This window comes from Alosa sapidissima, chromosome 12 (genome assembly GCF_018492685.1).
Source record: "Alosa sapidissima isolate fAloSap1 chromosome 12, fAloSap1.pri, whole genome shotgun sequence".
Lineage (NCBI taxonomy): Eukaryota > Metazoa > Chordata > Actinopteri > Clupeiformes > Clupeidae > Alosa > Alosa sapidissima.
The window spans coordinates 19,634,849-19,650,137 of record NC_055968.1 but is presented as its reverse complement, the minus strand read 5'-3'; the positions used below and the strand labels follow the sequence as shown (position 1 = coordinate 19,650,137).

General features: G+C 39.8%; 1 protein-coding gene and 1 long non-coding RNA gene across 5 annotated transcripts in view; both read right to left on the bottom strand.

Moving 5' to 3' along the window:
- The window catches only part of LOC121678030 (carboxypeptidase N subunit 2-like), a 57,958-nt gene extending 55,285 nt beyond the window's left edge, over positions 1-2,673 (bottom strand). For all 4 annotated transcript variants that reach the window (XM_042057210.1, XM_042057211.1, XM_042057208.1 and 1 more), the window contains exon 1: positions 2,566-2,673. The gene's annotated coding sequence lies outside the window, so the exon portion shown is untranslated. The remainder of the gene's footprint in view (positions 1-2,565) is intronic.
- Positions 2,674-10,175: 7,502 nt separating this feature from the next.
- Positions 10,176-14,975, bottom strand: LOC121678031. Its single transcript, XR_006021137.1, has 3 exons — positions 14,902-14,975; positions 12,805-12,948; positions 10,176-10,917 (listed from the first exon to the last, which is right to left on the bottom strand). It is a non-coding gene; the product is annotated as an uncharacterized LOC121678031 (long non-coding RNA).
- Between the last annotated feature and the right edge of the window lie 314 nt (positions 14,976-15,289).

The following is a 15,289-nucleotide window of genomic DNA, read 5'->3' as shown; positions in this document are numbered from 1 at the left end:
GTATTTTATGTTTTGGGGCCCAAATTCTCCAGCAGCAAATAATTTGCATTTTTGGAAATTGTGACCACCTATTTTATTTTTCAATGACAAAGTTGAGACAGCAAGGGACAAGGAGTGTGTGCGAGTGTACTGTGTATGGTAGTGGACCTATTTAGAAGAAAGTCCAGGGCCTTTTTTCAGTCCCAGTCCGTCCCTGACCGTTTACAGTATGTCTGTGTCTTAAGAAGGCGCATGAAGATAAGAAAGAGATCGAATAAGAAAGTGAGGAAATGTGTAGGCTTAAATAACATATAAGCCTAGGCTTAGATTTTGACGCAGCACAGACTAAACCACATGTTCCTTTCTCTGCTTTTACCTCATAGGCCTAATACAAGATAGCCTACACTTGCACAAAGATAATAGCGAACTATTTTGGCAACGTCTTGTTTGATTGCATTTTTGTCTGCTTTTAATCACATTATTATGACCATTAAATGTCTGCTGTTTTGCACGCTAAAATCTGATTAATCACAAAGTTGTAATTCCCCTGTTTGTCCTGTTAGTGATCTCAGTGAGAACTAGGCTACCTGTTAAGACGCTCTTAGCGGGTAACGACAACTCTGGACCACTTGTAGATCTACGCGTGTTTTCACGATGCTCTTAAGCTACGATGGTTTCGGGAAACAGTCGGCAAATCTTAAGACGTTCGTATAGAGGACTTTACGACCATCTTAGGCTTACGATGCTTTCGGGAAACCCGGCCCAGAAAGCCATGGACATTTCTTCTAACAGTTGCAGGTCTTGTAAGAAAAGCGCAGATTCTGCACTCAAGTGGCAGGCAAAATGTGCTTGGATCCACGTGTGATATGTCTTGTATACAGTACGATGACATGTTTTAAGGTGTAAATGTCAGAAATGGGCACATCAACATTATGAGGACACACAAGAAATATGGTGGCATTTGGCCTTCAATTGTGACAAGAGCTATAATAAGAAATCTCTCTCATTTTTTGTTTTTATTTCCCAAACAGCTCTGGCCCCATCTCCAACACATTTCCTTTAGGGGGCACTTCAATTACGCGTTTTGGCTGATAATTGTTAATGTGTTGGGATTTAAGCCTCGCAAAAGTTATCAATTACATTTTTTTATTTCCAAAAGCACTGGACTGTCAGCCAATCAAAAACGGTGGTAAAGCTGCCAAACAGGAAGTCATCTCAGTCTCGTTGCTAGTTTACACTGGTGCACTAATGCTCATTATTTTGCCAGGCACACGAGTTGACAAATGAATGTTGTGCACTCATGTCAATGAAAGAACTAGGTTTGATAAGGCCACACACCAAGACAAATCTGGTCAAAAGTGAAATGTGCATGTTCTACACTGCTATTACTGCTGTTAGATTGTTAGATAGATAGATAGATAGATAGATAGATAGATACTTTATTGATCCCCAGGGGAAATTCAAGTTACTTCAACTGTTACATACATGGTTGCTATATTAGAACTTGTATTTTCCTTCTTGATTGATATGGATGCTAAAGTGAGTAAAAACATTAACTTTGTGGTAAAATTTGCTCAATAAGCCATCAACGGCACCTGCAAATGATTTAAGTACTGAAGCTACGGTTTGTCAGCTAACTTCAGTGATTTCATTGAAGTTCCTTCTAAACAAACAGACACTGAAAAAGATACCAGGATATCTTTATGATTGTGGAATACATCTCTGGTTTCATCTGAGGCACTTGCAGTGGTGTTAATGTTAACATAATGTCACCAAGATAGACTAAACGAAAATAATTGTGATTCTGTTCTCATAATTCCCTTACTTCCAGTTTTGTCAATGCAAGGTGAGTAAAGATTTTTTGTGTTTGATGGTAGTCACTAACATTTCACTTTCTGGAGCTGTCAAGAGTAAGCCTAGATGTCCTCTTTGCTCTCCAGAGCGTAGCCTGTTGTTGACACTTAAGCAAAATAAGGCTATTACTTTGCCAAATCATATTTTGCACATAAGCCTAATGTAAATGTTTGTTCATTATTTTCAAAAGAACATCATGTGAAAGTGAAAACTCTGGATGTGTTCTTTCTATTCATCCATGCAACATCATTCTGTAAGACAATGTCTATTATTGCCAATGAATGTCAGCCCATTGTAAATAACTGGTTGTTATGTTTTAGCTGACATGAACTTGATGGCAAACAGCCAGTCTTTAGTCAATCTTAGTATCCTATTTTAACCTTGGTTTTATCAAAATCCCCAAACAATGAATCAGCAGCAGTAGAAGTTCGCTGATGTGTAAAATAGGCTTGTTGCACTTAAAATCTTTCAATTGAGTAAAATGTCAACAGATTAGAAAATTAAATCATTTCCAGAAATAATCAGGATAATTATGCAATTTTATGCTATTAATTATTTTGCAATCACTTGACAGCTCTAGTTAAAATGCAAATAATCTTCACTGATGTAGACACAGCATAACACATTATACTCAATCAATAATTTTTAACATTAAACATAACATAAAATTAATATTTAGATGAAAAAGCCTCATTACAAATAAAGTGTATGTGCTAATTTGTTAGTACATACCAGCAGATCTGGAAGAATTTTTAAGTGATGACTAAATTCAATTCAAGAGCTATAATAAGAAATCTCTCATTCTTTTGTTTTCATGTGCCGAACAGCTCTGGCCCCACCTCCAGCACATTTCCTTACTGAAGTTGAATTGAATACAATACACAATCTGAATGCAGGGTGGGCGTAGAGCAAGGATGTTATTCTTATAGCAGAGAAACCTGCTTTGAAGCTTTACAACTCTTCAAAGCACCAAATTCCGATTCCAACTTCAAGATGTTAAACTTTTGATTATATTTCTTATGCATGTCTGCAGTGCTGTTTTTAAACCTATGCCACAGGTTTGTGTTAAATATCCTCAAATAATCTGCATTCAGATTAGGCAAATCCTGTTGGATTTTATTTTCTATCCATTAATACAGACAACTCCTTCTTGCCAAATATATATATATATATATATATATATATATATATATATATATATATATATATATATTAGGGCTGTCGATCGATTAAAAAAAATTATCTAATTAATTACATATTCTGTGATTAATTAATCTAAATTAATCGCATATATAATTTTTGCTGAGAAAGTATTTTAAATATTTAAATTCAAATGAATCATTGAATAATCAGCATTAGTGACATTAAAGTTCAAAAACTCTTTTATTATTATTTTCACTGTTCAAATAATGGCCATAATAATCTACAGTGGGCAGTGCTTCGATTTGGCCAGCTTCACTCGCGGTCCGCGCGTGGGATCACGCGGTATCACGCGACTTTAATTTGTATTTTTCCAGTGAGACGCTGCAACAACCCAAACAACCGGTAGATGGCTCAAGTGAGCAGGGTGTCTCGTAAAAAGAAATGGAGCCTGGAAAACCCTACACAGACTTCACTACAGACTTTAGCAGACTGGTTTAGAAATAATGTAATAGCCAGAAATATGCCTGCTCTGCCCTAATAAAGAAATATTTGGTTAACTGCGAGTGAATCCCGTTTGCAGCCGTAGAGACGCAGGACAAATTAAACATTCTGGTTTTCTCCGAGTGCAACGATGATAGACAGACATCATTTGGACAAAATATAGAGTATTAACCTCCGTTGCTCAGCCAAATGCCTTCCTGTTACGTCCTGTTATCACGGAGTTACAGGCGATAAACGATTTTTGATGGTCACAAGTTTACTTCATTAGGGACTGTTCGTTATTTATTTAAGGGGCTACCGGAGGAGTTTTGGGAGCATTAGTCCAAAAAGACGTGACCCTCCCTCGCCAGCAATACATTTTTCTATGACCCTCCAAAGTGATTATGAAAAAATCACTGTCAACTTTTTCCGGGTTTATCGCCTACTGTATTTTAACGTTTTCACATATTTGGCCATAAGCCTTTTATCATAGGCTATCACGAAACCAAACTACAAAGGCGAACACTTTAACAGGGGGAATTAATTGGGCATGAATCATGCTGAACGCTATTTCGCTACCTTAGAATAATAAGGTTCTATCTGCGTTTTGAGTAGGTACAACCGGGACGATTGAAACGGGGACGAATGAAACATTCCGGTTTTCTCCGAGTGCAACGATGATAGACAGTTTGGACAAAACATGGAGCATATTAACCTCCGTTGCTCAGCCAAATGCCTTCCTGTTACGTCCTGGTATCACGGAGTTACAAGCGATAAACGATTGTTGATGGTCAAGTTTACTTCATTAGCGGTTTATTTTTTTGGATTATTAAAGAGTGTTTTTCATTTAAAGGTTTGACTTCGTGCTTATTCAGTAGAGCATTTAGTGCTCTCCCCAATCCCAGACGTTCACAGTGCATGTTTGTTTGTAATGGATGCAACCGCGAGATAGGCTATGCGTTTGACAGTGAGTTGTTAACAGAACCAAGACATATAGCCCAGCAGCAATCTAGGGACTGGTCGTTATTTATTGAAGGGGCCACCGGAGGAATTTTGAGTGCTTCAGTTGGAAGTTGCATGACCCTCTCTTGTCTGCTAGAAATTGTTCAATGACCCTCCGACAGAATTGTTAAAAAAGACATGACCCTCCCCTGCCAATTGTCTTCCGCCCGCGCCACAGCCACACACTTTGTGATAACGTTCTTAAATCAATCTTTCCCGTGAGCTTGCATGCTATCAGTCCTTCCTTTTCAAATGTGTTGCGCCTGTTTGCACAATTTCACAAATAATCATATGTGATTAATAGTATGACAAAAAAATCCCTGTGCACGGGGACCGAAACAATGCATGCCAACTTTTTCCGTGTTTATCACGTATTTTAACTTTCCCCGCTGTCTTGCCGTTGTAATGTTTTCCCGTAGAATATCCCATATTTTAATACTCTCATAACAGCCCTGCCATCGGGCCTGTCTCTGTGTTGCCCTGTTGCTACCCCTTGCCCTTCCAACGAAACAGATGTCTTCAAATCATCGTTTTCCTTGCTTGAAGGCGAATTTAGAGTGATGTTAACCTATTTAAGTTTAACGGCGCGATTGTCGTGAGAGCACGATTCATTGGCGCTTGCATGTTCGGCCTTATGTCTACGTGCGCACCTGAGGCTACTCAGCTGCAAGATAAATAATTTCCCCTGTTTGTATGTTCACTGCAGGTTGGCCTACCATAACTTACCAACTCTGCACTGTAGACTGGCTATTTATATTTTTCTGTGAAATAAGCAAATGTATTTGTTCAACTTTATGAAGCAGAATTACGCATAGGGTACTTGGAACATAATACATTTGACAAAGGACAGATGAATGTTGCTAGTGACAAAATATTAACTTTCAGTGTTTTACGATGTCTTTGTCATGGGGAAGTGTTTTTCCCCATGCATTTATTCTAGGTTACTGTCAGTGACTGCCGTGAGAGAAGCGGGTTCTGTGTTTCGTTCATGTCAGTGACTGACGCGAGAGAAGCGGGGTCTGTGTTGTGTTGTGTTGCGTTGCGTTAATTTATTTTCATTGGGCATACCGTGCCGTGTCGTCCACAGCTCTTCAGTTCTGACAAAGCCAAAATTACTCCTTTTGAAACAATGAGTGCAGGGAGCGCGTTTGTATGGTTATATTGCTTGACGTGGGGGGTCCCAAGCAGCTTTCAGCCATAAGGATACTTTGAGAACATTTCAATTCACCCGACACTAATATTCAAAATGTTGAAAACTATTTCGGCATAGCCTATAAAGCAGTTTAATTAAATGGAATGTTAGTTGTAAACAAACGAGCTACTTGGTGAGGCTTGGCCTCACAGATGCGCTCGTGCCTTAGATGGCAGGAAAAATCTTCACGATAGGCCTATTAACTAACCACCCGATTCACGTTGGCTGGGGGGAAGGGGGGCCATCAGACAATTGTGCCCAGTTAATCCGGCCCTTCCCCCCAAAAATCACACCTTCCCACCTCTGACAGCTTAAAAGAAGTCAAATTGACTCCTTACTCACAGACCTATTCACAAACCTGCGGTTTTGAAATCCTATGCAGCTACACGAGCTTCCAATCGCGAGGAAGCAATTTTGCATTGTAGGCATAACTAACATGCAATAACGCCGCCAACAACAACCAAAACTGGGCTAATCATTGTCAACATGTAAATTAAATGTAACATTAGTGTGAATCAAATTAAAATGTTCTCTTTTGCAAACGTAGGCATAGTAACAGAATAATTTAATAATGTTACAAAGATACTACATCAATCAGTATGTTTCATTGGGCTACTAGGCTATTTGTTTTGCCTTGATTCGTTTAGGCTAGGCCTTTTTATTCAGGGGCCGTATTCACAAAGAATTTTAAGGCTAAAAGTAGCTCCTAACTGGCGAATTTAGGAGCAACTCCTAAAAATAATGGGCGTGTCACTCCTAACTTCAGGACTCCTAATTTTTTCACAAAAAGTAATTCACGAAGCATTTTAGACCTAAATGTAGCACCTAAGTCTGGGACAGCTTAAGTCGAGAGGACTCCTAACTCACTAAGACCTATTCATAAACAGCTTTTTTGTGGCATTTTACATTGCAATGTTTTGAAATAGCCTATGCGCAACAGGAGCTTCCAATCGCAAGGGAACAATTTTGCATTCATAAAAGGGATGCAATAACGCCACCAACAACAACCAAAACTACTCATTGTTAACATGTAAATGAAATGTAACGTTTCATTGTGAATCAAATTAAAATGTTCTCCTCTTTGCAAACGTAGCCTAGGGATATGGTGACAGATTCATTTAATAATGTTGCAAAGGTAGGCTACTGCATCAATCCATAGGCCCATGTTTCATTAGGCTACTAAGCTATTTGTTTTGCCTTACTCTTTATTCATTTAGGCTAGGCCTTTTTATTCAGTTATTAATCATCTTCCGTCTTTCGCACTACTTGTGTAGCGCACGCATTCTCTGACCTGTCACCTGTCAGTCATCATCGGAAGAGAGGTGTTTGGAATTCCCGCGTTACAATCGTCAGCCAATCAAGGTGGTCACTTCAGTCAAGCTCGTGCATGAGTAATGACGTCACCCATAGCCACGAAGACTCACTCCTAGTTTAGGAGTTGTCTGAAAGGCTTTGTGAATAACTTTTAAGAGAAAACTCCAATCTAAAATCTTTAAGTGCGATTTAGGAGTAGCCTACTCCTAGTAGTAAGATAAAAGCCTTTGTGAATAGCCTACGACCCCAGTTATTCATCATCTTCCGTCCTTGTGTAGCGCACGCATTCTGAGACCTGTCACTCATCATCTTAAGGGAGGTGTTTGGAATCATGCCCGCGTTACAATCATCAGCCAATCAAGGTGGTCACGCTTGCCCATTTACCCAAATTAATGGTCGAATATTACTGATGATCATTGTTATTTAAGAGCATGCAGTGTGCGTAGGGTACCAAAACATCTTGCTCGTAAAAAAGCATCATAATGCACATTCTGGCGGGTCTGTTATTTACTGTAGGCTGCGCAAACCACATGCCTTTATTTTGGGCAAGCCTGCATTCATTCAACCTTTATTTATTCTCGGAGGGTCATTGAGGGAAGCCCTCATTTTCAATGAAGCCGAAATTACAGAAGCGAAGCAAAGCGCTCCACAAACAAGACAACATTCGAGGCCTTCTGTTGAAGAATTTTATATAAAGCCTGCGCTGACAGTAATCCTCCTGCCTCTGATAGGCCTACCACAGCTGTGGATAGTGTGGAGTGTTCAAGTAATAACACAATCCAATGTGTGTCTCAATTGTCCCCCGCTGACCACCTCACACATTTCTCTAGATTTTGCAACGAACTTACATGACACAATGCCATAAAATATGCCAGTTTTAGGACACAGAATAATGTTTGTAATGATACCAGATAGGCCAGGTATTGTCGAAGGTGCATGGTGAAGTGAAATTCTTACTTTGGAAAACAAACATTTGCCGATATCATCGCCGATCATCAGAATATTACAACAGATTCTGTGTTCTGGACTGTAGGTAACTTGTTAAGCCAGTGGTTCTCAAACTTTTATTTCATTCCCCACTTTGATCAAGGGGCATGACTGATGATAGTGGAGATAACGTGTTATCCCGAGGCTTTTGCAAGTCAGCATCTTCGACGGTAGTCTATTAAAAATATAAGTTTTCGATGTCCCAAACGGAGAGCCATACTTTATTGTTTTTAACGATCTCTATGTTACTCACAAAAATGTAGGCATGGGGACATGATGAAGTAGGTTATCCAACTGTCGTGTGTTAAATTATTGTGATTACGAGCCAGTGGTTTTCAAACATTATGCGTGACTCGGACATCTAACTAAATGCAACAGGCTCATATCGTCCTCGCATTCGCAAAATGAGGACCAGTGTTTTGTCAAATTGCAAATAGCTATTCGTTTTAACTATTTTTTTACAAAAAGCACTTCATACTATCTTAATCTTGGAATATGGGGAGGGAAGTGGCGCGTCTGCAGTCAGCCAAATATGAATGTAATTCTGCGGCATAAAGCAGATGTAATTGTTTATTGTACAGAAAAATAAAAATGACATGTCAAGCAGTCCATTGACTACATTGCAGTCAAGAAGTAGGCCAAATTAATTTACGAAACCAAAACGTGGGTCATAGTTCTCTAAGCCTCTATTGCGTAGCCTGTTAAAAACGTAGCCAGATAGTATTAAATCGGCAACAACATTGTTTTCTGCAGAAGCCTACCCAAGGCTACAGATTAATTCTGAACAGTTATTTCTCTACTGGCTCAATTATCACACCACTGTTTTGATTTGCGTAGTTGCGTTAACCCCAACACTGACAATAATGTAGACAGCAAATTTCGATTTTCGTGTAGTCAAGTCTTAAGCCATACCCAAGTAGCCTAAATGTTTAATTATGCCTGATTTATTTTGTTATTGAATTCGTAGGCTGGGATTACTCTCGGCAACAATTATGTAAGGGACGGCAGGCAGAGCGATGTACAGTGGCAGAGCGACGCACAGTGGCTGAAAGTGGTACTAAAGCTTCACGCAGCTTCACGCCGCGTAATGCGCGAATGAAGTGGTCATTTGAAAGCGATGCCCACTGTATGATATGACCTAATATGCTGAGGAAATAAATTCAAAAGTGCTTCGGGAAGAAGTTTCTTTCACATACAAGGCATTTCAGTCCACAGATATAACCTAGGGGACACAATGAAAATAAATGAACACTCCCCTCAATGTCAACACTATTTCTTTCCATTGAGGTGCCACTTTAGAGTTGACAAACTCCGGTGATATGCAAATTCCTTGCTGCAGACATTGCAGAGGACTTTATTTTAATCAACACTTTATTTTTGTCAACACCATCAGGCCGTTTTTTAAAAGTAAATGTTCCAATCAATGATCTAGGCAGCACATTTTCTTCTCTCTCCTTCATTTTACAGTAATGGTTACTAACTAGAACGGCTCGGGGTCAAAGGTCATACAGAATCGATTAATCTGCGTTATTTTTTTTTTTTAATCAGTTATTTTTTCTCAAATTAATTAATCAAAATTAATCAGTTATTTTGACAGCCCTAATATATATAAAATGTAATATATATATATATATATAAAGTTTAATTGGAAGACGCGTCTCTAGAATTAAACCCACCAAAAGGTCTGTGAACTCTGTTCAACTCCTTTGCTAGGAGTTTCCTCATGAGGGTGGAGGCATACGTGGGAGAATGACAATAGGTTGTTTAGGGTACACACATCCTGGGGAGGGCATGAGGTAGAAGTGCAGTGGTTCCAGAAGTACTACACAACAACCCAGTGTACTCCTTTAAAACTCTTGCTGAAGCATATGGAAAATTATATAGATATAACATTATAAATTTAAAAAAAAAATCAATGGAAGCCAAACATGTTTCCATCTTTATGATATATTTTGCTAATATCTTGAGGTGGAACTGGTGCAATATTTAGTCTTGGCATTAGGATAAGAATAGATTTATTGTCTTTCATAGAGGATCCTACTGTATAGTCCTATAGATCAAACCTATAGTCCAGAATTAACATGGATATTTCAGATAAGAGTCTGTTGCTAAGGACACCCTTTAATGATTTACAAGTGCTCATCATCTTACTATACTTAGCATGCATAATGGTGGCAAGAGGAAGACAATATTGAGTGTTATGGATAACTTCCTTACATACAGTACATGTAGAACACGCAGTACTGTTCTCACTCTCTCTTATGTACTGTAATTGACACAACAAAAACGAAACCCTTCAGACTGTTTACTTAAAATGTTCCAGATTCTAATAGCCTTGTTTGTGGCTCTTGAAATTCCATAGGTGATCGGAATGGAATGAGGTCACAACACTAGAGATGCCAGACCAACACTTCCTTGGGAGTACTGATAAGAACCTCGCACTGTGCTACATGTCTCTGTGTTGTAAATTAGTTTAAACAAAAGTCTGTAGTACATATCACTGAACTTGGACCCTCCGCCAATTCCTGATGTCATAAAAAATAGCATGGCAGATGTCATGCAGTCACTCAAGGATATCACAGCCTCATTTTACTAATATTGTGAATAATTACAATGCCTAACATTAAGTATGTCATAACAGATTATGTCACATGCTACTAAGCAGTCATATGAATTAAAACATGTTGTTATGACAAATACTGGTACTGTTAATATGACACTGTTATATCACTGAGTTATAACACGATATGTTTACATTGGTTGTGTAAGTGGTATGACAAGCAAATGTAGTTGTGCTTGCCTCTCACGGGCCCGCCGCACCCCCCCTCTCTCCACACTATCCAGAGTGTCTCTTAAGCCCGCAGTGTCACTGAGCAGGACAGGAAACCCGCCAATGTCCACACACGTCTCCACTACGTCTCTGGTGGTCCCGGCCACTGGAGACACGATGGCTGCAGGGCGCTGGCCTGAACAGGGACATATGGGTTCACACAATCGTAATGAATTCAAGTCTTCTTCACAACTGGTGGAGGTGTTTGAGAGTTATGTCGTTTAAACATTGTATTTTGAAGTTAAGAATTCAAATAATCTTAGCTTTTCAGAGACAATTCAGTCAATGTTCTCCTTCTGTAATCATCAAGTGTCACGCCACCCTTTTACAGTAACACTGGTAATCAAAGCCTTACACCATTGTCACATAGTTGACATGAGAATAAACTGTAAAAGCACTGACCAGAGACTAAATCCTTAGCAGCACCGTGGCTAATCTTGCCTCCAACTATTTAAGAATGCATGAAGACAAAAGCAATCCACTGTCCACTGTCAAGGGTCTCTATTCACACTGACTATCTACATACGTCTTCAGACGGTCATAAGATGGATGTTAGAAGGAAACATTACTGGATTTTATCTTAGCACTGATAAATACCCCCATTATTAAGATAGGAAGCACTTGAACCAAGGAACCGCTCTGAATAGTTGATATGCGTGCCACCACATTACCACAGAATGTGAGTCTTTAAACAGTGATAGGACACCAGCACTGAGGCATAAATAAGAGAATGGATTGCAGGAGGGGAACAGAACATCCCTCATCCCCCACACTGTGAGTGGGTTTCCCCTGGCATGGTAGATCTGGCCAGGTTCTCCAGTGGAAAGCTACTAACTCCTGACTACGCCACTGAAGTCCATTTCCATGCACACAATGACAGCACAATAGGATGTTGTTTCTTTGTACACTACTTACTTAGAAAAAAGTCTGAGAATGTGTTTTAGCTAATGACATTTTAGTTGACCCCAGTAGAATTACTTCTACATTCAATCCATCAATCAATAACAGAGGGTTTGCTTTTATATTATCAATAGAAGTACAATTTCTACAATAGATTTTTAGATAGGATGATGCATTTGCTTTACCCATATTTTTTAATTTCTTATATTTGTTTTACCTATTTCTAATTGTTTTACTATTTTTACTATTTACTATTGAAGGGGCTTTGCTTTGTTTAATCAACCGAGACCTGAGTACTAAATTTCGCTCCTACATGACAATGTAGGAATGACAATAAAGCTTTCTTGAACATTTGAAGGCAGATGCTCTAATTTGGCATCATTTTGCATTACTTTACTTTACATTAAGTGCTGGAGTAGATCAGAGGAAGCTCATTTGATCAAGTACTGATGCACAGTGCCCACAGTGTTTTGTTTTAAAATATACATTTCTTAAGAAATACTACTAATTTGATGCTGTTTAACTCATTTATAAATGGTGAACTTTAAGAACAATGTGTCTACACGGTTATCATAATGATCTTTTGCCAGCTCCATTCAAATACTATAACAATATTAACAATGATAAGCATGACATTAAGATGGTATAAACAGCCTTCATTCCTTTGGAAATAGAAGCATGTAATGACATGATGCTAGCTAGAAATTTTCTGTTTGCAATTAAAGGTACATTTTGAGCCTGGTAGCCACCTAGCTATCTGAGTGGAATGCGTTTCAATCGGCATATCACATACTTCATGTAAATGCTTAGTTTAAAGGAAACAAATTATTGAAGACTTCAAGATGGCACTGAGTATGCAGCTCAGACAATGGCACTTAGTCATGATGATAACAGAACGTCTGGGGACATTGTGCCTTACCTTCTCTATAAATATCTAGAAACAGAAATTTTCCAAAAGAATTCTTTGGAGAAAAATGCTCGGAAATGGCATTCATTGTCACTGCAAACTATGTCATGAGTCATTAAGCCTACTGTCTGCAGGAGAGTGGCGTACTGAGATGAGTACCATCTGCATAGCCGGTAAGAGAGGGAGAGTTAGAGAGAGAATCGTGTTGGTCCTTACACAGCAGGTTGAGCAGGCTGCTCTTGCCTGCGTTGGTTGCCCCGGCGATCACCACCTGCACGCCACTGCGTAGGCGTTCTCCTTTGCGCTCGTCACTCAGGTGCTCCTCAATCTCCTGCAACAGCTGAGACAAGGACTCATCCACTGGACACATGAGAGATGGACGAAAGGAGGAGAGAAGAGGAAAGGAGTCAAAATCAGGGACTGGTGAACATACACAGTGCATGTTTTACAAATAAATGGAATGGAAACGTGAATATTGTATGTAAAAAAAATAAAAACATAAAAAAAGTTGTTATGCTTGCATGAGGTGGATTTTCATACGTATTGAAATAGCACTACTGTATTTAGCAAAAATGAAATGGAAACATATTTTTTGCACTTGAGAGTCACATGACACTAAACACATTTGTGTGGTCTAATGAGACAGGATTATATTTAGAATTAGTTTGAGGTGAAGACATCGGTGCAAATGTACTCCAAGCAGTAACAAAATTCAAGCATTTATGATGTTAAATGTGGACTATATGTCCTTCCAGAAGTGTCACACGTTGTCACTGTATGTATGTGTGTGTTTATCTTTTGATATTTTTCCTTGCTTTACATTATGAATCCCCTTAATTCAGCTTCCATGGTTTTGTTGGATGCAATTGAAGATATCCTGTCCAAACTTTTTGGGAGATCCGCTGTCACATTTATCTAAAATGACTATCGTAGGAAGATAAAACTCATATTTAATATTTGCTGGTGGTCCCTGATCATGGATTCAGTAATGTAGTTTTAATGTGGGGAATCAGTATTTTTATACAGTGGTGGTCCTGGGGTTGCCTCCTTAGTCAGAATGATGGTCCCTGGTTCACAATCAGTTGGAAACCCCTGATTTAATGGAGACACCAAACATTCACAGTTGTGCTTTTGTCGAATTTAGACAAATATCATTTGTACAAAGCTGTAATGGAAACGCAGCTACAGATTCTAAAACTGCTCATAGTGAACAATACACAAATTAGGCACTGGTGACCCTTCCCTGTGTTGGCTAGGAGCTAGTGTTCAGCATCTCCCAGAGCTTCAATCAGCCACTTGGCTTCCCCACTTTGGGAACCTCCTGCACATCATGTAAAATTCCTGGTACTCCCCCAAGAAAAACAGTTCTCATGGAAATGGTGTCACTCTCAACGCCACACCCAAATCACCTTTATCGGTATGGCTTGGGTTGTGTTGGTAAATAACAACAAAAAATGTTGGTAAATAATTCTCAGTGGGGGGAGTACGTGTCCTCTGCTTGGCCCTCCATACAAAGGCAGGAAAGTGACAAACTTCCCCAGGAACACAGGCATCACGTTCACCAATCCTGAAGGTACTGGGAGTCCAACAAAAGGAACAACGTAGAACCAAAAAAACAACAAAAACAAAAAGTGATAGGAAAAAGAGGGGTAAGGGAGGAGGAAACAAGTCAACTGACGACACCGCCGGCTGTAAACCATGGTGGCAGAGCTCTGTGAAGACGCAGCTGCTGACAGCGGATTCCTGCACACACACACAGACACATACAGACACACACACACTCTCTCTCTCACACACACACACAGAGACAGAGACAGACACACACACACACATACACACTCTCGCTCACACACACACACGTTCTCTCTCTCTCTCTCTCTCTCACACACACATTCATTCTCTCTCTCACACTCACTCACACGCGCGCGCGCGCACACACACACACACACACACACACACACACACACACACACACACACACACACACAGGCTAGCGGGCCCTCGGCTTTGAAGCCAAGACGAATGCCTGACGTCTCCCCCATGGCCCTTTTCTCTCCGTGCTTCCTCGAGGAAACTGTCCTTTCAGTAGTTTGATCTCTATCTCCCTCCTCCACCATCTCCCCTCTAACCTCCCATATACCACCACCCCACACCGTCCCATACACGCACACACAAACACACTCAAGCTTCATAGTCACACTGGCTTGCTCATGTCCCATGCAAACAGGAAATGGCGAGGCTCCTGATCCCCTGGGAAAGAGAGACTCCTCCAGTCAGCTGCCCTGTTGTTTTTCCAGCCATGGAGACACTTACCTTGATTTAAGACCCCATCCTCGATGAGCTCATCCTCACTGAAGTCAATGAACGCTTCCACATGGGCCAAACACTAGGGACAAAGAACACAAAGACAAGTTCAACACACATATTATGGTCTGTTTGGGAAACAATAATGTTCTATGTCAATAACTAAGCCAAGTTGGCAACTTCAAACATGTCAGAAGTCTTTTTCACTAAGCAGATTCCATTGTTTATTGTTAATGCTCCGCAAGCTTTGCCAAGGTCGGGGGTTCAGCTCCCTGATAGCACATGGGCTGATGAATGCTAGTATCAAAGCAGAGATAGGTCCGTTGCACAAACAACTAGTAAAGAAATACCCAAATTCATGACAGCTCACATGTGTTCTATGCCATTCAAACAGAAA